The sequence below is a fragment of the Polypterus senegalus genome, chromosome 4, assembly GCF_016835505.1.
Source record: "Polypterus senegalus isolate Bchr_013 chromosome 4, ASM1683550v1, whole genome shotgun sequence".
Classification (NCBI taxonomy): Eukaryota; Metazoa; Chordata; class Cladistia; order Polypteriformes; family Polypteridae; genus Polypterus; species Polypterus senegalus.
The window spans coordinates 69,710,752-69,733,298 of NC_053157.1; the positions used below are offsets into that span (position 1 = coordinate 69,710,752).

The 22,547-nt window shown below is 36.7% G+C and overlaps 1 protein-coding gene across 5 annotated transcripts in view; it reads left to right on the forward strand.

Annotated features, from left to right (window-relative positions):
- The first annotated feature begins 20,407 nt into the window (after positions 1–20,407).
- Positions 20,408–22,547, forward strand: part of lpar1 (lysophosphatidic acid receptor 1) — a 128,968-nt gene continuing 126,828 nt past the window's right edge. For 4 of the 5 annotated variants that reach the window (XM_039750824.1, XM_039750825.1, XM_039750823.1 and 1 more), the window contains exon 1: positions 20,408–20,628. The gene's annotated coding sequence lies outside the window, so the exon portion shown is untranslated. Of the gene's footprint in view, positions 20,629–21,401; positions 21,484–22,547 lie in introns of those variants that run through there. The other variant, XM_039750826.1, reaches the window with a different exon arrangement.

Genomic DNA, 22,547 nt, shown 5'->3' on the forward strand with positions numbered 1-22,547 from the left:
TGCAAAGATTTGTGAGACGAAAATGTTAATCATTACTCCATCATGCCAATCCTAAATATATATAAATAGACATACCTGTATATCTAAATATTATGGAGAACATGAAGTATCAAATCAAACAAAATTTGAAAACATTGTTTCATTTCAGCCTCACCATTTAAGTTTTGTCTTTGTCTGCTACTTGTGGTGCTCACTCACTTACTCAAAATCCAAAACACTATTCTCCATATATCTAAACTGTCTCCACCACTTAACCTCCAAATATCTATCTAGTTAAGCCTTTTGGTCCATCTCAACTCCAAACTTTAAGCTCAGTTGGCAGAGTGAGGCCTTAAACAAGAGCTCTTCTTGGACCATCCACAAAATTATTTGCAGAGTTAGAAATGTGAACATCCTCAGTTCTCCATTATCTCTTCTTTCATCTCCCATTGCTCAGTAGTACTGCCTCAGATTCTATCTTCATGTCTTCAAAATATTGTTATGTCAGTGAACTGAAATGACTGGAAGAAGAAATGTGTAGCAGAAAAGGGTGACAACTGAGAGACCAAAGACAAAAAGAGACAAACGTTGTGGTCAGAAATACAGGACAAACAAGTCAGAAGTAGGAAAAAAATACCAAAGAATTTAGAATGAGCATTAAGAAAGGGGGTTTTGTATCTGCAACTAGGACAAGGAAGTAATTTTTTAGATAAATTTGTATTGTGTCGCATCATTACCCAAAGGTAGTGACCTCTGAGGACATACCACTAGCAACACATGAAATGGACTAGATAACAGAAACAAAAACTCACAGCATTAATACGAGATACAAAATAATGGGAGAGGTGGACAAAAATATTTAGATTTTTTTATATGGATCAAATATCCAAAAATAAGCATCAGTTATAATCAGGAGCCTTTAAAACCCCTAAAACAACCGTTTGATTTTTAGAAACCCATATAAAAATAAAAACAAATCATCATCCAAATAAATGGAATGATAAGTCATCTAGTATTATTGTAGAGTTACTGCAACAAGCTGGGACCCTGCTGTAGTAACCCAGATCCACAATGTTAACAAGGTGGCCAAAATTTACAAAAAGATATGATTATAAAATATAAACCATACAAAAAAAGAAATACAAAAAGGGATAAATTAAAGTACAATTAAACAAAATGGATCGGACTCTCTGTGACTTTCTATTCTGGTCTTGAACCTTGTCAACCCTGCGGGATGACTCATCAGTTTGCCCATTGGTCTAGCTCCAACACTCTTTCCCACACGCTTGCACTTTCTTTATCCTGGCCCGTAATATTACATAATCTTCCTTGTGGACTCCCTATGGACCGAATATCATTGTATAAAGTGAATCTACAAGCTCTTTAGGGTACCAACTGACAGTGTTTCTTGCACCTTGTGTAGCCTTTAAAGAGCAAGTTCTCTTAGGTAGATTATTGGTTGCCTCACCTGAAAGGACTGTGTGCTCCTCACTAGGTCCTGAATCCTTGTAACCTGCTGTCTACTTTCTAAAACCCTGAGCAAGTATTACATGTTTTCTCCAGGATCTTATTTAACTGTCACTTGGTGCCTCTACCAATAGCCTTTCCAGGACATGAAGGGTATTCACAATGCCAGCATATAACTCTTGCTCTCTTGGCCATGCTGATTTCTGTCTTGTGCCTCCCTTTCCCATTAGGAAACACCTTAACCACAACACAAAACCTAAAAATATGTAGTGACATTTGACATTCAACCTGCTTGTATGCACCTAATTATGAAAGTTGGTGATATGAGATTCTCAGTCAGCTGTTCTTCATGTTCTTAGTCTATTATAAGGGTTGCTTCAATTTAGTATATGCACTGAGGTCTGATTGGGTTATTCATAGCAGAACTCTGCTCAACATTAGGAATAGTTCACTATAAGTGAAAACAGTGGTCAAGTATTTTTGTCACTTAGGACATGACACAATTATTACAGTTAAAGAGTCTGACATCATTTCCTATCTATTAATAGATTTAAAAAGGTTAAAATATACTTCATGATTTGCTGATTAAAACTCAGATGCAATACACTCCTTTAAAGGCTCAAAAACAATGTGTCTAAAATTGAATTAACATTCAATCCCTGTTATCTGCCATTGTTGTTATAAACCAGTTAGGCACCTAAACATGTCTGACGTATGCATTCAGTATTCAATCACTCTTGTGCTACTCTTAGGTTCTTCAAACTTTTGGAATTGCTACATTGTCAACCTTTGCTGTCACTTTTTGTGTATGTGAAGGTTTTGTTTATTTAATTTCTGCACATTTGTAGGCTTATACATTTTTTATTATTTAACTGTAGTTTATTGTTTTTTAAAGTTTCTTGTATTGTATATTGTGGTCTTGCTCCTTTTGCTTTTTTATTTTTATATTGTATTTCATATATACATAAAATACAAAGTTAACTGACTGACTGACTGACTAACTCACTCATCAACAAAAATACCATGTCCTATTTAGTTAAAAAGAAATTTGGCAGGATTGTACATGTAAGTCATTAGGTATCTTCACATTGATATATCAATATTTAAGGATAAAAAACCCACCCACCACCACAATAGAAAAACAATATTCCAAAATCTCAAAAATGTTTTGACTGATTTTGACTCAAATGTGGTTATGTTAACTGATACATTTTTTTTTCATGTCTGTACTTATTAATATTATTCAAACTGCACTAGAGGTGGCTTATGCAAATAAATGATGCAGCAGAGTAATTGACAGCAGCACTAACCAACAGGGTGGACTGATAACTGAAGAGGTGGTGTGCTGCATAATAATAATAAAAAAATAGACATAATCTCATTTGCAGTGTACAGTCAGGTGTAAAATGTTTGGAGAAATTCAAAGAAGATGTAAAGCTTAAAAGTTATCATATAAACCATCAGTGATAGTGCCAGATGATGTTGCTATGAGAACAGGTGTTGCTTCGCTAGAAGCAAGAAAGGCAGGGATAGAGAAGTAGATGCAGAACTGGCTTCCTCAGATCCAAGACAAGGTGGACAGACAGTTTAAGCTTAAACTTAATGGGTTCCTCATGAGGTACTGCATCGCAATACATATTCACATCTATGGAATTTGAAAGAGGACCGCTACCCTGCCATCGCTGTTGTTTGTAATAAGATAAAATATAATTCAGTGTTAGAACTTTGTCTTTCTATGACTATGACAAAAAAGATAAAAATAAAATAAATAGAACAATAAACTGATGAAAAAGACAAAAAGAAATACTTGTGAGAATAATTTAAACAAGTGAAACTCATAAACACCTAATAAAAATATATACTCAGATTTCACACTATTCCTACTGATTACCCATTTTGGTTCCAATGAATATATTTTCCTGTAAAACTGAGTTTTATAATGATCATTAAAGCTAAGTTTCTGAGAAAAACAGAAGTTGATCTGAATTCATTTTTTACTCATGTACAATTTTTATATAACAGGTTTAAGGAGCTTCAGTAATCAAATATTATTATCACTTATTATTTGTCCAAACCATTATCCAAGGCAACTTACAACATTTGAGATATGATTGGTTGCATTTCATTTGTTTTTACAATTGCAGGAAGGTGAAGTGACTTGCTCATCGTCATACAATGTTAATAGCACTAGGGTGTTGTACCATGTTAGCCATTATGAATGTAATTAGAAGTCAAGCAAAATGACACCTTTTATTGGCTAACTAAAAAGATTACAATATGCAAGCTTTCGAGGCAACTCAGGCCCGTTCTTCAGGCAAAGTGTGATGCAGAGTCAGAATCAGCTCCTTCTATCTTGTCCATAGCATTTCTCTCCCTCTTGTTCTTATCTGCCCTGCTGACCCATAGGGTGTGCTGAGCAGGGCTGAGACACAGATGAACACACACCTCATTTGAGTTCTCAATCCAGTCATTTTCTTCAGTATCTGCAGGGACCCAGCGAGCCCAGCTACCTTTTCCTGCCATCTCCATCGGTCACTGCAGGACTCCAGAGGCCACGATAACCCCTGCTCCAAACTGCTGAGCAGGATTAATTTGCAGCTAGACCACGATTCCCCTTGCTGCACCACAGGGTATCTCCAACCTCTGTACCTACTGTCCATCTTCCCTAAAAAACCATGGAGCACTAATCAGGGATGGCTATGCCAGTCACATTCATGCATGTGAATAACTGTCTGGCCAAATCCCTCATTAAGCACAATGCAGCCTTTCTCTCTTAAACATCTACACTCATGGCATCTGCACCACACTTTATTTATAAAAATCCTGTACCTGCTCTGATCCCCTGACACACTGTACCACAGTCCAGTGTAAATGTGTGATTATGTCATATGTGTTTTTAGTTGTTTTAGTATGAATGCAAATACTTTCATAAATGATGTGAAAATGCTACTGTGGATAAAGATCATTTTCAGTTAAAGATCTTTTAAATGAGAACAAAGTAATGTGGACATAAGTCTTGTTAGATTTTTTATCTCAGAAAAAAATTAAAGCTTCCAAAATTACATTTACCTCTGTACATTCTGCTATATTACCTGACTTTCTATTGAGTATTTTAACTTTTCATTTCAGTGAGACCACTGTAATTTCTTTGTCATTGACAGGTTTCCTTTTATTAATATAGTATCTTCTTTTTATTTCTTCTCCCCGAGGTTTCCTCTTAGGCTGTTAATTGTATTCATTATTATCAATGATTGTACAATGAAGAGATGACTGGCTAAACAATACTTCAAACCTAGCCCTGGTAATATTACTAGCTTTAGTATTCTACACTGTCTCCCTTCTTTGGTGTCTTACTTACAGTGGCCGGTGTTGAGCCAGTACATATATTTTCAATTATTAATTTTCACTCAAATGAAGCTCCTTTTCAGTAAAAGTAAACCTCCTCTTTGTTGAGAAAGCAAAGGCCAAGTATGTAACAAATGCAGCATTATCATTACTGTTCCATCCTTCAAGTTTGTCTTTATCTGAAGTCTCCATCCAGATTTCTAGTCTCTACTTCCAACATCACTCCTTCTAATAACCATCATTTTTGACGTATCTTATGTCTCTTGATCAGTCCACATCCTGTTATCATTTCAAATATTTCTAATATAATCATAATATAATAGCTTGGTCATTAAAGCATATTTTGATACATCATCCCTTGCATAACACACTAAAACTAGTATCTGTATTTTTATCATGTTTACCTTAAGGTAAGGTAAAGTAATACTCTATACCCTTTTCATGTTCTGGAATTAGAAGACGTTTCACCCTGATGCTATGTGTTTTACAAGATAGCCTTTTGATTGCAGAGGGCTCACTTCCACATGATTTTTTTAATCAGTTTTAAACAGTAAAGCCTTTTTATTTTATCATATACCTTTTCTTTCTAGACTCCAATATCTCTGTCATGACCCACTCATAATCTCAGTTTTGTACATTGTGTTTATTTGTCCTGGCACTATCAGTCATTGCCTCAAACATCCTCCCTCAATCAGTACTTATGACTTTTTGTATGCCTATAAACAATATGCCACTGGGGACCATATTCCTGATCTCAGCTGAGCTATATGCTGTTTTATAATGTTTTTCACTAGCACAACATTGCTTCTGTTTCCTGTTAATTTAGCCAAGGCTTTGAATTACTGATAACCTGCTGTGTATAGCATATTGCCAGGATTAATTTTAATTTATTTTCTAGTCTAGGAGTTTAAATGATTCTGAAATGTTAACCTTTAATTTATTAAGATATTTAGTTGTATGTTCTTTATATTCTATCATGTTCTGTTACTAATATATGAACATATCTTTCTTATTTGACTTTGAGTTTCCTGAGCTGGTTTAAACATTGAATGCCATATCTCCTCAGAAAATGTGAGAGTTCCATTAGGTATAAATCTAGTCTGATCTAACATCTTCTTCAACCATTATGCTTCTTACTGTATAAAGACATTTTCTAAGAATTCAATACTTAAATGTTTTAAGTCAAATAATCCACCTGCTCAGATATCTGTTGTTTGTGATTTATAACTGAATCTAAAGTAGAATTATGCTTTAAGAGCTTAGAGAAGTCACTTTCCCCTTGTCCTCCTCCTCTATGTTACTATAAGGTCTTTGCTCTGATATCATGGTTAGTTAGGTCTGTTAACAGGATACCTTGGTTTTAGTTTGCTGTTGCTGTCAGGTTGGTGCTGAAGGGGTCACTTAAGTCACCCCCTTTTTAGTCACTGACACATAACAGTACTTAAAACATCTTACCTTAGTATCTCTTTTCCAGTTAATTAGCCATATAGTACGCAACACACCAACCAAAACCCAACTCACTGCCTCAATAGTAGCATCAAAAGCCTGTGTAGATTACTATTCTCATCTTCAATATTCACTGGCACAATTAGGGGAAGAGCAATACTACTAGCCCCAAATTAGCAGGCCATCCTAAGTGCCTTTGCATAAATCATTCAAAGACTTGTAGAAGTCCCTGGAGTAATCTGCCTTTTTATGCATTACTGAGGAAATTACAGCAAAAGCATACAAAGTTCCCCTTGTTGTTAGCAACATTTGCTGTTGCCACAATATATACTCCTATTCTCACTATTTCATTTCCCTCTCTTCCGATATGGTACCCCATCTCCTCTTCTGCCCTTCAGTTCGCTATTAGATGCATTCACTATAGTTTCCATAAAACAGCCACTAATAATTCCTTTCCTATTTTCTACTGTAACTCCATTATAAACTGCTCAAAAAAATTAAAGGAACATTTTGAAAACACATCAGATCTCAATGGGAATAAAAAATCAAGCTGGATATCTATACTGGTATGGATTGGGTAATGTGTTAGGAATGAAAGGATGTCACATTGTTTGATGGAAATGATAATTATCAACCTACAGATGGCTGAATTCCTTCATCATCCAGCAACTGCCTGCATTTTTTCGCCACATGAGGCTTGGCATTGTCATGCACCTTGAGGAACCCAGGACCCACTGCACCAGCATAGGGTCTGACAATGGGACTAAGGATTTCATCCCAATACCTAATGGCAGTCAAGGTGCTGTTGTCTAGCCGGTAGAGGTCTGTGCGTCCCTCCATGGATATGCCTCCCCAGACCATCACTTACCTACCACTAAACCGGTCATGCTGAACGATGTTAGAGGCAGCGTAACATTCTCCATGACTTCATCCAGACCCTTTCATGTCTGTCACATATGCTCTGGGTGAACCTGCTCTCATCTGTGAAAAGCACAAGGGGGCCAGTGGTGGACCTGCCAATTCTGGTATTCTATGGCAAATGCCAAACAAGCTCCACGGTGCCAGGCAGTGAGCACAGGGCCCACTAGAAGACATGGGGCCCTCAGGCCACCCTCATGAAGTCTGTTTCTGTTTGTTTGGTCAGAAACATTCACACCAGTGACCTGCTGGAGCTCATTTTGTAGGGCTCTGGCTGTGCTCATCCTGTTCCTTCTTACCCAAAGGAGCAGATTTCGGTCCTGCTGATGGGTTAAGGTCCTTCTGCGGCCCTGTCCAGCTCTCCTAAAATAACTGCCTGTCTCCTGGAATCTCTTCCATGCTCTTGAGACTGTGCTGGGAGACACAGCAAACCTTCTGGCAATGGCACATATTGATGTGCCATCCTGAAGAAGTTGGACTACCTGTGCAACTTCTGTAGAGTCCAGGTATGCTACCAGTAGTGACACTGACCGTAGCCAAATGCAAAACTAGTGGAAAAAACAGTCAGAAAAGATGAGGAGGGAAAAATGTCAATGGCCTCCACCTGTTAAACCATTCCTGTTTTGGGGTTCATCTCATTGTTGCTCCTCTAGTGCACCTGTTGTTTATTTCATTAACACCAAAGCAGCTTAAACTGATTAACAGCCGCCTCTGCTACTTAACTAACCAGATCAATAACCCAGAAGTTTCACTTACCTGTTGCTGTACGCTGATTAAAAAGTGTTCATGTAATTTTTTTGAGCAGTTTATATGTTAAACTGTTCTATGAATTCAGGATCACATGGTTACCAAGTCAAACTTCCTACTCTTCTATTTCATCAAAGTGGCCTTAGATTAAGGACTTCATCCTTTTTTTTCAGGATCTTCTTCCTCTTATCTTATTAATAGTGTCCCTCTAGATAAGTATGCCTGCACATAATGACCAGAATAAGGCCTTTTTCAAGTTAAAGCTATTATTTTGCCTCCAGAATTTAAGACAGGATCACTACTTATTACAGGTATGGTTGTGTTAAACTCATGGGCAGAAATCATTTTTGGTAAAATTTCATTACACAATACCTGCCTAATTGCCATTTCTATATTTTGCACCTATGCCCACCAGTCTTACACTATCTGGTGGTCTCAGCAGCAAACAGTCACTCCTGCAAACCAATATTTTCATATAGTACTTCTCCAGGGTTAGTAATTATTAGGTTTAGCTACTCCCTGTAAATTAAACTCAAACTCTGGCTGTTCTCCCACTGGAGGCAGTGATGACCTTAGGACCCATAGGTTTCACACTGCAATTCCAGATCTGGTGAAGGGGCTGTTTTTCCATTTGTTTTTCCTACAAGGTTTCCTTTTTTGGGAGTTTTTTCATGTCTTCTTAGGGAGTTAAGGCTGGTTGTCCTGTAGTTTATGCTACTAACCCTGCTTAACCACTTAATAAAATCTGTAGGTTGACACCCCACTCCTAAGCCTTTAAGACCAGTAAAAACAAAAAGTCTACAGTAGGCCAAATTAATATTAAAATGTTTTATCGTATTTATTAAACTACATGCAATATGCAATGACAAAAGACTAAATGAGAGTAATGCAAAATACAGGCTAACCTATTACCTACTTAGTGTATACTCTCTATAATGTAATTACAATACGAGAAAAAGAATAGTTCCACACAGATAAGACTCTGCCTTCTTATCTCAGATTGGAATGCCTGCCTCAATCATTTCTACTATGTATTTATGCTGTATCTTTTGTGCAACTATGCTCCAAACACTTTTTTTTATTTCTAACTTCCTTTATCCTTAAGAAGACATTTGGTTCTTTCTTGTGTGATTCTGCAATTACCTTCTATATTTTTTTCTTTAGCTTTAGTTTTAATCTTAGTGCAATGTATATAACATATAAAACACATAAAAAATGCATTTCCTTATACGTATAACTAATCTTTTTTTTAATTACATCTCCTTATTTATAATCCTAACTTTAGCTATGATCAGATCTGTGGTAACACATTACAAAGTGACACATTACTGTGATCTAATTAGTGAAATGTCAAGCAAAATGACACCTTTTATTGGCTAACTAAAAAGATTACAATATGCACGCTTTCGAGGCAACTCAGGTCCCTTCTTCAGGCAAGATGTAAAGATGTACATGGTACAACACCCTAGTACTACTGTGATCTAATTATAATTCCCAGTATGAAAGTAGGGTAATGCTATACAGTTAAATTCTTCTAATCACATTACAGTTAGTGACCTAACTAGAATTTAATTATTTCCATTATGCATCTGTTTATATGCAGATAATATTTAAATGTAGTAAATGTCTTTAAGGGCAGGCATTCTCTTTCACAAAATTTCTGATGAGGTGAGTGTGGCAGCCCCTGCCTTATTTGCACTGCACATGTGCACATTTTCACATAAGCATGCAGTACGTTGAATTTTACTATGCTGTCATATGTATACTGAAGGTATGTTATTTTTTTGACATATTTAATTGTTTTACTTTGCAACTATATTGAAGTCAACTTTGTCTTTATTAAGAAACTAGCAACTGAACCTGTCAAAGACAGATAATAAAAGAATTTTAAAATATTTGCTATTTCTTGCCCTACATGTACTTTCAGCCCCTTCCCTCTGTATTTGCATGTGTCTGAACCTCTGTTCACTGGAATATCCTGTCTCAAGCATGTTCCCATAAAGCCTGCTTCTCAGACTCTGTCATTATTTTCGAGGCACCTTTCTCATCTTCTTCCGGTTTTGTATTTGCCGTCTTTGAAGGTGACTCTCTTTTACTTCTCCTCATGTGTCTCACACTGTGACCAACCACACAAAAGCCAAACTGAACAATCAGATTGCTCTGAGGGACTGGAAACATAGACCTTAGTTTTTTATTATATAGATTATTTATTTTGAATAAAGTCCTTGGCACTACTGCCTCATACTTCCATCAAATAAGAGTTTGAATGTTTTGCGTGGGTTTGCCTTTTATTAAATTAATTGGCAACTGCATTAGTGTGACCTGAAATTACCATGTGCCTCAACACAGGGTTGGTTCCTACCTTATGCTGACTGCAGCCAGGGCAGGCACTGTACCCAATGGCTTTGAAATGAACAAAACAGGTACAGAAAATGGATGGTTGAACTTTCCTTTAGTAATAAATAAACATAAAAAAACAGAAATACAATTAAAAGGGAAAGAAATAAGTAAATGACAGAACAGCACACAAATTTGATTGCAGTACGGATAATGGTGTTTTTGAGATGTTACTCTTTGTATAACATTTCCCTGAAATAAACATAATTCCCCTTAGAACCTAAAAAAAACCTGCCATTTGACCAGCTCACCATCAGGATTTCATTTGCTAAAGAAAAGGCAATCCCCCTGTGGTGACAGTAAACAATCATTTGGAAACTAAACTCTTTCACACTAGTTTTGTTTGAGTTAAGAAAGTGGACTATAAGCTTAGCTCATTACATCTGGAATCAATAGAAAATTTACAAGAGTGCTTGAAAGGTGTTTGGGATTTAATTACAACAAAAGTTCAGAAAGCACAAAGGCAATACAAAGTTTAGCCAACTGACAGCTAATCATTTGTTTAGAAATTACATTTGAACTTTACATGAGAATGATTTTGTCACATTTAATTGAATATGTACTGGTCTCTCTCATATACAGTTTAATGTTGGCAAAAAAACAAAACAAAAAAACAAACAAACATTTGACTCCACCATTGATTACTAGGGAGTGGTACAAATTGATTAGGAGGAAGGAATTTTTACTGCTGTTACCTTGTTTACACTACAACACAGTTGTTGGAGTAACATTATTCAAACTGACTCTAACAGAAGATCTCTACGCATAATCTGTAAATACATTTATAATGTAATACATTAACACCAATATGATCATCATTACTATATATTTATATAATCTTTTAAAGAATACCACTTCACTACTATTATTGTAAGGTTTATGAAACGCTTTTTTATGAGCTGCACTGAGCAAAACAGTTCCTGAGAAGGGATCATGCCACATACTAAGAACATAAACAAAAAAAACAAACACAGGTAAAAAAGTTGGATTAACTAAATGCTCTAGGTGATTATTGAATTAGACTGGAAAAGATTGAAAGACTGAAAAAAATAATAACATTGTGAAAGGAGCTATAAAAATAGCAAGAAATATTAATGCAGTTGTTTTTTTTTCTTGTGTCTCCAGGAAACTATGAAAAGCCAAACATTTTTCTGCAATAAAATGAGATAAATAATATGAGGACTGAAACATGTTTTATGTTGCTTAGAATATAAGTAGCATACCTGAAGTGATACAGTGTTTCTGAACCCTGGACTTTCAAATTTGCCTGTTGCTATGGGCTTTGTAGTTACTAACATTATAATAGGATGGCAACACCCATCATTATTGTTTAATTAGACATATCATGTCTACAACTGTACAGTCAAAAATACACTAGAAAATGCAATGCATTTTTTTCTAAATCTGTGTTATTTCACTAGTCTTGTACTTTAAATTGCTATTAGTTTTTTTTATAACATTTGTCTTTATTTATTTTACTTTGCTTTCCAAGATTTTGATCCATTGATCAAATGAATAATGATCCAATAAAAGTGCAAAAAGGATATATATCAAGGAGTAGTTTGTTAATCATTAGGAACTGTACACCTTTATCATAATGAGAGATGTTTTATGAACTACTGTATTTAGAAATAAGAACAAAATCTGAACAAGGAAGTACAACAGATACAACATGCACTTGTGTATTCAAACACCTTTGCAATATTTGTTAAAAATGAAAAAAACATGCTGCATGTCTTTGTATTTTGACTAATTAGGAAAAACAAGTAAGCATAAATAACATGAAAAACCATCGGCAACTGTGGTCTCCATCAAAGCCACTTTATTTGGTTCACCTCCTTATTTACAAGAATAGTCTTTTCATCACACATCCATTAATGTGTCTCTGGTTCAAAATATATAGCATCTAGACATTGTTAAGAGGTTTAGTTGTTCAATCAAACATAAGAACTGCAAAATGTATGATCAAAGCAATTCAGACTATGGTATGTTATTGGTGCCAGATGTGATAATTCCAGGATCTCACAAACAGGTGCCCATTCCAAAGAGATCAGAGAAGAAGCAGAAACCCCACAAATATTCAAACAACAGCACTTTAGAACAGTGGTGTGCAGAACAGCTTCTCTGATCAAAACACACACCAGACCTTGACGTGGATGCAGTGTTCCATTCCTGTTAGGAGAAAACAATAATTGCAATGTTAAATGGAATGTCATGTGGTTTGACTGACAAATTTTGATTTCACTTGTGATATGAAGATGGTGCGGTCATAATTTGTCATAAACATGTCCAACACACAGGCTGATGGTGACAATGCAATACTGTGAGGAATGTTTTCTTGGTCTCCTACTATAATATTAATTGAGCATCATTTAACTGCCACACTGTACCTAAGTTTTGTTGCTGACTCTGAACTGTACATTAATTTATGGAATGCTCAAAGTGGGCTAGTACTCACCAGTACACTTTACTGACACCAACTCCAATTTAAACATAGAGTACTGGCACATCTTAGATAGACACAGATAGACTTTTATTTGTCTCCAGGGTGAATTTGAATTTTTACAGAAGCTCTTTAAATATATAAATGCAAAAATAAATAGATAAGTAAGTAAATAAATACATATATCCACACACTTTTGTTTTGAACACACACTGGAATGGCTATAAAGCAAGAAAGTTCAAATGAAAGAAAATTTGTGACTTGGCTGTCACAGTCACAGTGAGGCTGCAGATGTATTGCTGTTGATATAAAGGAGCCCCAGCAGTGTTTCTTGACAAACTTCTGCTGAAAAATGTGTTGGCTGAAAATACTCAGTGTTATTGTGTCAGAGAGTGGATGTGCAGCATTGGTCATAATAGCACTCAGTTTTGTTTTAACTTTCTCCTTTGCTGCTACCTCCATGGGGTCCAGAGTGCATTCTATAACTGAGCTTGCCCTTTGGATTAGCTTGTTGATTCAGTGGGCCTCTCTTGAAGTGATGTTACCAGCCCAGCACACCACAGCATAGAAAAATCGCACTGACCTTCAATGAGTTATAGAAGATGTGAAGGATGTCACTTCCCACATTAAAAGAACACAGTCTACTAAGGAAAAATAGACTGCACTGTCCTTTCTTACATAGTTCCTCTGTATTTTGAAACCTGTCCAATCTATCATTAATGTGGACTCCCAAGTACCTGAAGGACTGGACCACCTCTACATCTACTCCTTGAATAGTGACTGGACATAGAGGCTCTTTGGTGTGATGAAAGTCAATAACCAGTTCCTTGGTTTTGCTGATGTTAAGATGCAGACAAATCTCTTTGCACCAACAAACAAACTTTTCCACCTGACTCCTATACTCTGTCTCATCCCTTTATCAGTACTCCTCATAAGTTCAGAAATATCTGAGAATTTCTACAAATGACATGACCTGATGTTATATTTATAGTCTGAGGTGTACACAGTGAAGAGAAAAGGAGACAGTACTGTTCGTAGTCATGCTCCTGTGTTGCTAATATCCATATCAAAAATACAGTCATCGAGTTTCACAAACTGTAGACTGCCCGACAGATAGTCCATTATTCAGTACACCACAGGCTCATCTACCTGCATATCTTTGAGTTTACTACTTAACAGGGATAGCTGGATGCTGCCGAAAGCACTGGAGAAGTCAAGAAAACATAGTTCTCATAGTGCTTTCAGCTTCATCCAGGTGAAAATAAGTCTTGTGGAGCAGATGGATAGTTGCATTCTCCACTAAAATCTTTCTCCAGCTGGCAAACTGCAGTGGGACACATATAGTCCAGGACCAGTCTCTCAAAGGTCTTCATAACATGAGGAGTAAGTGCCACTGGTCTGTAGTCATTATGTGAAGAAGTACCTGCATTCTTGGGAACAGGAACAATGCAGGTTGCTTTCCACAGCAGTGGCACTTCCTGAAGCCTTAGGGACAGACTGAATACGTGACAGAGAATGCCACAAAGTTGGTCAGCACAGGCCTTAAGACTACATCTGGTGCAGCAGCTTTTCCTGTGTGTAGCTTCCTCAGTTATCTCCTTACTTTGCCTTCAGTTATGGACTGTCCACACTGATGGTCAGAGGTGGACTAGCCACTGGCCATTCCAGTTGAAGTGGTAGGAGTTGTTGATGTAGTAGAGATAGTATGGGGAGACTGGTTATTGTAAGAAGGTGGCAGTGGGAGGGAAAATCTGTTAAAAATTGGTTCAGGGTGTTAGCTTTGTCCACATCTCCATCTAGTACCTGAGTCCCGAATTGCTTGAGCACAGTAATTATACCCTGTTCATTACAGACATCCTTCATGTTATTCCAAGTGAGTTTGTTTTTTATTTTAGCTTTGTAAGTTTCCTTTCTTTCACTCAGCTTTTTCTTTAGCACATACTGTATATCTTTCAGAGCCTCATTATCAATTTGAATGCTCTTTTTCTCATTCAGGAGACATTTTAGCTCTTTAGTAACCCAGGGCTTGTTGTTTAGAAAGCAACACACTGTCTTTGTGGGTACCACTGTGTCGACACAGAAGTTAATATATAGTCTGTGATATGGTGACAGAGTCCCTCAATATTGTCCCCATTTGACTCACGTATCATTTCCAAGTCTGTCATTTGGAAGCAGTCATTCAGAGACATTTCAGCATTCATTTCCTCACTATTCTGGTGCTAACAGGTTGCCATCTTAAACAGGCTTGTAGCTGGGAATAAGATGAATGTAGTTGTGGTCAGATTTGCCTAAATGAACAAGTAGATTACACTTAAAGGCATCTTTTGCATTTGAATACAATAGGTCCAGCTTGTCATTTCCTTGAGTGGAACAGGTCAAAAACTGAAATTTGTCATTGTTTTTGTCTGGTCACCAACTACAGTATTAGTGAATCTTCATGGGAGACTCCCCACCATGCTCTTCGATTCACTGTAAGTTTTACTCTATGATTGAATGCCACTGTATCACTATCAAAAGAGTACTGCCTGTAATTTAGGTCCACTTCAAGCACTGCTTTTATGGCCACTGTCTGTTTTTGAGATGGAATCTTCCAGTAGGACAATGTCTAGTCTGAAAGGCTGCATATTTCTAAGCTCTCATTCCAGTAGATTACCTTTGGGATGAGGTGGATTGAAAGATTTGCAGCTTGAATGTGTGGTCAAAAAATATGCAGGAGCTGTGTGATGGTATAAAGTATGCATAATCAAAAACTCCTAACGAATGCTCCTACCACCTTGTTGAATACAGGCTTACAGAATTAAAAAGCACAACAGTCCCTGTGTGAAGTGTGTAAAATCTGAGTGGTTTACTCTGCTTCCAATCCATTATCAAACTAGACTTCACCATCATGCTGTCTGTTTAGAGTATATGAAACTCATGGACATGCTAATAAATGATAGCTCAACTACTACTGCCTTACAACATTTGAGGTTTGGAATAAATTAATAGCCTAGTCACTGTATGTGTGAGTTTACATTTTTTCTGCACAGCTCTATGAGTTTTCTCTTGTTACCTTCCACATTCAAACACATTCTTGTCAGGTTAATTAGAATGTCTAAAATTACACTCTTGTGTGTAAGTGCATGCTTATGATGAGCTATATAACTACTGATTGATGCCTTGTGACCAGTGCTGCAGGGTTAACCTCTTCCCCCTTGTGATTTTCTACAGAACTATAGTGGTGGTAGAAAGTTTGTGAAACCTTTAGAAATTTGCCTATTTCTGCATAAATATGGCCTAAAATGTGAGCAGATTTTTACATAAGTCCTAAAACTAGATCTAGAAAACATAATGAAACTAACAACACAAAAACATTATACTTGTTCATTTATTTATTGAGGAAAATTATTAATTGGTACACATTTCTATGTGAAAAAGTATGTGCATCTTTCATTTCAATGTCTGGTGCAACCTGTTCAAGCAGCAATAACTTCATCTAAACATTTCTGGTAACTGTTGATCAATACTGACTTTGACTCAGGAATTCCAAAACATGAAATTTCTTCTGCTTTAACCATTCTTTTTTGAATGACTTGTGTGTTTAGGATAATTGTCTTATTACATGAGCCTCTTTCCCTTGAGCTTCAGTTCACCGACAGACACAACAACATTTTCCTGGACAATTTTCTGGGACAATTCAGAATTCATAGTCCCATCAATGATGCAGGCCATCCTGGGCCACAGACAGTAATGGCAGCCTAAACCATAATGTCACAACCATGTTTCACAGATAGGATAACGTTCTTATACTAGAATGCAGTGTTTTCTTTTTGCCAAATATAATGCTTCACATTCAAACCAAAATGATCTATTTCTAACTCATATCCACAGAAAAATCGACCAATAGCTTTGTGGTATATCCACATTGTCTTTAACAAAATTTAGACAGGCAGATATTAGCCAATGAAAGATAAACCATTAGATCAGGGGCCTCTAACTCTGGTCCTGGTGGGCTACAGTGGCTGCAGGTTTTCATTCTAACCATCTTTCTAATTAGTGAGCTGTTTTTGCTCCTGATTAACTTGTTTTGCCTTAGTTTTAATTGACGTGACCCAGACCCCTTAGTTGTTTCTTATTCCTTAATGACCAGCCAAACAATAATGAGACACAAAACAAGCCGCCACATGATCAGCTAACCTGAAAATAAAGAAAGATGAAGGTCTCAGTCATGTTGGTCTGCTCAGGTCACCAAAACATCTTCACGGTGGTATTATAAAAAACAGAAAATCAAGAGTCTGCTGTGGAAGAATGAGAGCAGTAACAAGTCATGATATTAAGTAATGGCTTTAATTAACAGCAACAATTGGCTTCTCATTAAGAAATTGGTTGGAGTGAAATTAGCTGGAGTTTGATGTTCCAATTTAGCTGATCATCTGTCTGTTTAATGAAGAAACAAATCAATCCAGAGGGCTGAATCCTTAAAAACAGGGCTATTAAAATGAAGGGAAAAGGAGTACATTTGTAGTATAAACTGCTCGCTGATTAGGAAAAGGGGTGGAATTGAAACCTGCAGCCACTGCGGCATACCAGGACTGGAGTTGGACACCCCTGCTTTAGATCCTTAGATGTTACCCTGGTGTACGTTGTGATCTCTTGGAATATTACATGTCTTGCTCTTGGAATAATCTTTTTTGGTCAACCACTCCTGGGAAGCATAACAATGATGGAAAATTTCATCTGTTTTTACACAACTGCCTGACAGTAGACTGCTGGAGTCCAAACTTTGGCTATGTTTTTGTAACTTTTTCCTTTATGATGAGCATCTTTTTTTTTTCCTGAGGTCTTTTGAATCCTCCCTTGAGCAAGGCCTGACACAATTCCCCAAACCTGTGTGGTAAAGATCAGATTCTAACGGAGTGATGGCTCTCTAGCTAAAGGATATGGTCTGATAACTCAGAAGTTGCCAATTTGAATCTTGGCAGTGACAGAAAGAATGCTACTTCATTGGGTCCTTGAGCAAGGCCCTTAACCTGCAATTGCTAAAGGGGCACAGTACAAATAGCTGACCCTGTATGCTCTGACCCAAAATCTTCGTGTAGATTAAGTTGCGGTATGTGAAAAATGACAAATTCCTAGTACAAAAAATTGTATATGGTGAATAAAGGATTAAAAAATAATAGTTATGACCCAGATTTATATTCTTTAAGTAGGGCAGGGCCTCCAACATTCAAACTTGATTGCCATCCTAGTGATTGAAATACCTAACTTGAACTTCTCCTTGAAAAGAATTGATAATCCTGAAAGTTCACATAGTTTTTCACACACAGATATGTAAGAATGGATCATTTTCCTCAATAAATAAATGTAGAAGTATAGTGGTTTGTATCATTTCTTTATTGGATTATCTTTATCTTGTTTTAGAACATCACATTTTAGGTCATATTTATGCAGAAATAGAGAAGATTCTAAAGAGTTCAGAAACTTTCTACCATTACTCTAGGTGGATTTAAAAAACATATTGAACTACTCATACTTTGCCTCTTTTCTTATTACGTCAGTCATTATTTTCAAGTGCCAGAGGTGTGTGTTTTCTGTTGCTTTTCACTATGTTTTAACCACTAGACACTCTTAAAAATAAAGGTGCCAGAGAGGTTCTTCAGAGTGATGCCACAGGGGAATCTTTTTTGGTTCATTCCCCCTGCCAAAAAAGAGACATCCACATGAAGATTTCAGACTGAACTTTTATTTATTTAGATCCTTAATAGGCTCCATAAATAGCCATCAATAAATAATAACAAAATTTTGAAATCGCAGTGGGTCCCTTATTTTAAAAAGGACTCTTGCTGCTTAAAATCACAAGCTATGTTCATGTTTTCTTGATTTTTTTGTATCATGCTAGGTATACATTACAGATTTCTCTTTTGTCAACACATTAGAAACATTTTAAAAGCTCAAAGGGCCAGACTCATATGCAAAGACACCTTCCCATAATGAAATGTTCTTTATCAAGAAATAGGTCTATGAGGAACTATACAATCTAGTAAAGTGCTATTAAGGAACCAGTATTTTTAAGAGTGTAGTTTACTGCAATTAAATTATGTCATATATCACACATCATAATTAATAACAGCAACATAAATATCAGAAATCTGTAGGGACAGAGACATCTTTGCTATAAGAAATCTTGAACGGCTTAGTAATTATCAGACATTAAGATGGCACTTACAATCCTGTATCAAAGGAGACTTTTTAAAACATGCGGCTTAGGCAGGAAAAATACTGTCCAAAATGTCTTTATAAATAAACATCAATCAGTTATTCACTCATCTCAGTTCCAATCAAGTGAAATATCTTAACATAACTTTCAACCCGCCTTTCATAGTAAGGGTTGTGGTGTTAGAAGACAGAGTTGATCTGATCAGGTTTCCTGAGCCCTACCCATAGTCTTTGCCATATCCTGAGGAATTTCCAGGCACTCTCAAGCCAAGAAAGAAACATTCCTTCCAGCATGCCCTTGGTCTCCTCCCAGTAGGCAGTGCCTGGCATGACACCAACAAGAGATGCATGGGGACATCCTCACTAGATGCCTAAACCATCCCAAAAGGTCTCTTCTCGGTTTGCAGCAGCAGCAACTGTACTCCAAATTCATCCTGAGATGCTGCATTCATTAACGTGCCACAAACTGGGATCCTAGTAAGGTTGTAAGCTTAAGTGAGGCAGTGGAATTTAAACATTAAATCAATTAAGAGAACAATAGCTGCTCAGAGATACAATTTATTTGCAATTTAATTTTTTAAAATTATATTTTTATATATAACTGTAGGATTCAAACCCTACATTGTTCAGCATTCTTTTACAAACATGGAATTTATCACCACAACTGTAAAATATTATGTACAAAAAAGACCCCGGAAAACTAAAGACAACTATGTAGATGACTTCATGTGTTATAACCTTGAAATAAACAAACATTCAATTCACCCTAAAATTTACCTGTGCTTTATCTATGTGACTGCAATAAAAAAGTCAAACTACAGCTACAGATTATTACTTTTATCCCAGTTTGAAGTTCCTCTGTACTACAAAGGCCCTACAGTTTTGTGAATAATTTTGTGTTTTAAATTACTTTTCCATTCATTTTTCCAGAAAAAACAGATCAGTCTTTATGGCAAAATTATGATTATTTCAATGTTCGTATTTCTCATTAGAAATGACTAAAGCTTAAAAAAAACACCAACTCACTGAATCTTAAAACAAGACTAATTAGGATGGGATGAGGGGACAGGTTTGTAGTTTATAAGTTTAAAAAACTGTTCCCAATTTGGAAACCTCTACTGTACTGATGGTAAATTAAATAATGAAAAGAGTGACACCACTTTGTGTTCAGGGTTACTGGGATTATGCCAATACTTCAGTTACCTCCATTTCGCAAGCCCCACAACTAGACATCAAATACCCCCCTTGACTCTGTGACAAAATGAAACTTACCGACTACGTGTACTTTTTTCCGAAAGAGGGGAAAGTCTTTGCTTCTCTTTGTAATGTGTGGCAAGCAATGTGTTTGCAATTAGGTGCCGAGAGGAGACCCGGGGGGTGTGTGCACGAAACGCGACTGAGCCCGTGACGTCACAGACAGGCCGCCGCTACTCCGGCACCCACAGGGGCACCGTTGAGAACTCCAGCTACATTGGCGCTCATAGAAAGCCTGTTCTTGGTGGCTAGGAAAATAGAATGATCGAGCTAGTCATCGCTTGTGTTCAGTGGAAGAATCAAACGAACAGCCACCTGGAAACATTTTAAAACATATATACAGTATATATAAACTTACATATATTTGTCTTGTGCACCACGAAAGATTTCTGGATTACGGCTTTCATCGGGATTTGTTAAACTGACCAGCTTGGCAGGTAAGCACACCCGATTTTTCTTCAGGGGCAACCGCTATAAGTAACAGACTTCTTTATTCAAAAAAGAAGAATCTGAGATGTATTATGAAAGGTCTCACTAGGAAACAGTTTTAGCAACCACTCATAGCTTTTAAAATGTACGTTTAACACAAAAAACTATAACTTCGCAAAGTAAAAGTTACACTCGTGGGCTAATGGCAATTAAGTCAATATTTTAAAGAAGAAAACTTAAAGAGTGGAATTTAGGGAGTTTCAGGTTAGCATAATCGTTTTTTTAACAGTGATCCGAAGAGAAAATGCACTTGGTTAGAATACATTTGCTAACAACTGCGCATTCAGACGCGCTTCTGTCGGGTTCATAATGATAACAGTACAGAAATGCTTAGAATTTGCTTAGATGTTTAACTCGAATTGTTTGTGTGACCTTTCACTGTGGGCATTTTTGATGAGTAGAACCGTGCGATACGATGTAAAATTATTTACTCAAACTGTTCACAAGGGATCAAACATCTCACACTTACTATGCTCAATTTGCCGAAGGGTTCTTAAAAAACTTATTTAAATGGGTTTAGTGATTTTTAATACATACTTTTTCATGTCGTAGCCTCTGGTTATCAGCTCGCTGTTTATTCTAATGTTCAACAGTCTCGGTATTGTATGGGTCTGAAGCGCATAACCGCTTCCCTTTTCTAACACTTTTGAGCGAGCCTCATCAGTCTTAAATAAACAAGTACACAAATACGTCTGCTTACTTGAATTTGCGTCTCGATTTGTCGTGAAGCTTGTGGAGCCTCGGAATGACGGATGCACATTAGCACCTGCGATTGAGGGGTGGCATCTGTCTCTAATGGCGCCGTAAGTATAAATATATATACATAATGGGAGCAATTAAATGATTTGCTTGCGGAAATACTTTTTATCTGGGGTGTGATGAGCGTCCGCGAGTACGTGTGAATCACTTGATCGCGCTCCCTTGTGGTTTTTCAGCGGATCTTGAACTCGCTGGATTTGCTTTGTGGACTTTTTTTTGAATTGCTTATGCAAGCTGCCTTTTTCTTCCTTGAATCACTTCTTCCAGAAAAGCGGCTGTTTAGACAAGCTCACCACCTCTGTCTTCAGTTCGTAAACTTTGAACCCTGTTAAAAGATAAATTAAGATACAGTCAGCAGCGTTGTATATGTGCACGTACGATTATTATTTTATTTAATCGAGCGTAAGGTTTAGCTTTAGATTCGACTCTCTAGAGAATAAGCGTCTTTAAGAGTAATAATTAATCAGTATGTGGAACCGACGTGAGAGATAACATTTGGAAACCTTTAACCAACAGCAGGACTCTTCTCAAAATATAACCCATCCAATTCAATTTCTCTTTCATGTTTTTATTACTCGAGTTTGGTTTCAGTAATGATCAATCATTATTTTAAAAATTTTCGCAGTTTGGTGTTTAAGATCTGCAGAAATTATACAAACTGGGAAAGTTTTTATTGTGATGTGCATAATTTAATCTATTGTCTTTCACTTTGAGTGGAACAAAGTTTAAAGCTTAACAACAGATTTACCAGCCAACCATTAAAAAACTAAACGGTGTATATCAATTGTGAGGGTGACACTTAATGTCTTTGTTTAGTTTATCTAAGGCCTTTTTCATGCAGGTAATCGATCCTCTTTTCATGAGAATTCTTGAGTAAACAGAAACGTCTTTAGATATTGTGTGTAAAGTCATGTCTTTCACTTTATTGATTTGCTTAATTTGGTTAAGTGAAAATGAAAATGAAAAGTCACAAGTTTGGCACCTTGGACCTATAGTACTCCTGCTTCATGGATCTAATATGATGGGTTAGAATCCTAGCTATGCCTAGGAATTGTTTAACTGGAGTTAGTTTATTCTCCCTTTTGTCTGCCTTAATTTTAGTCTGGGT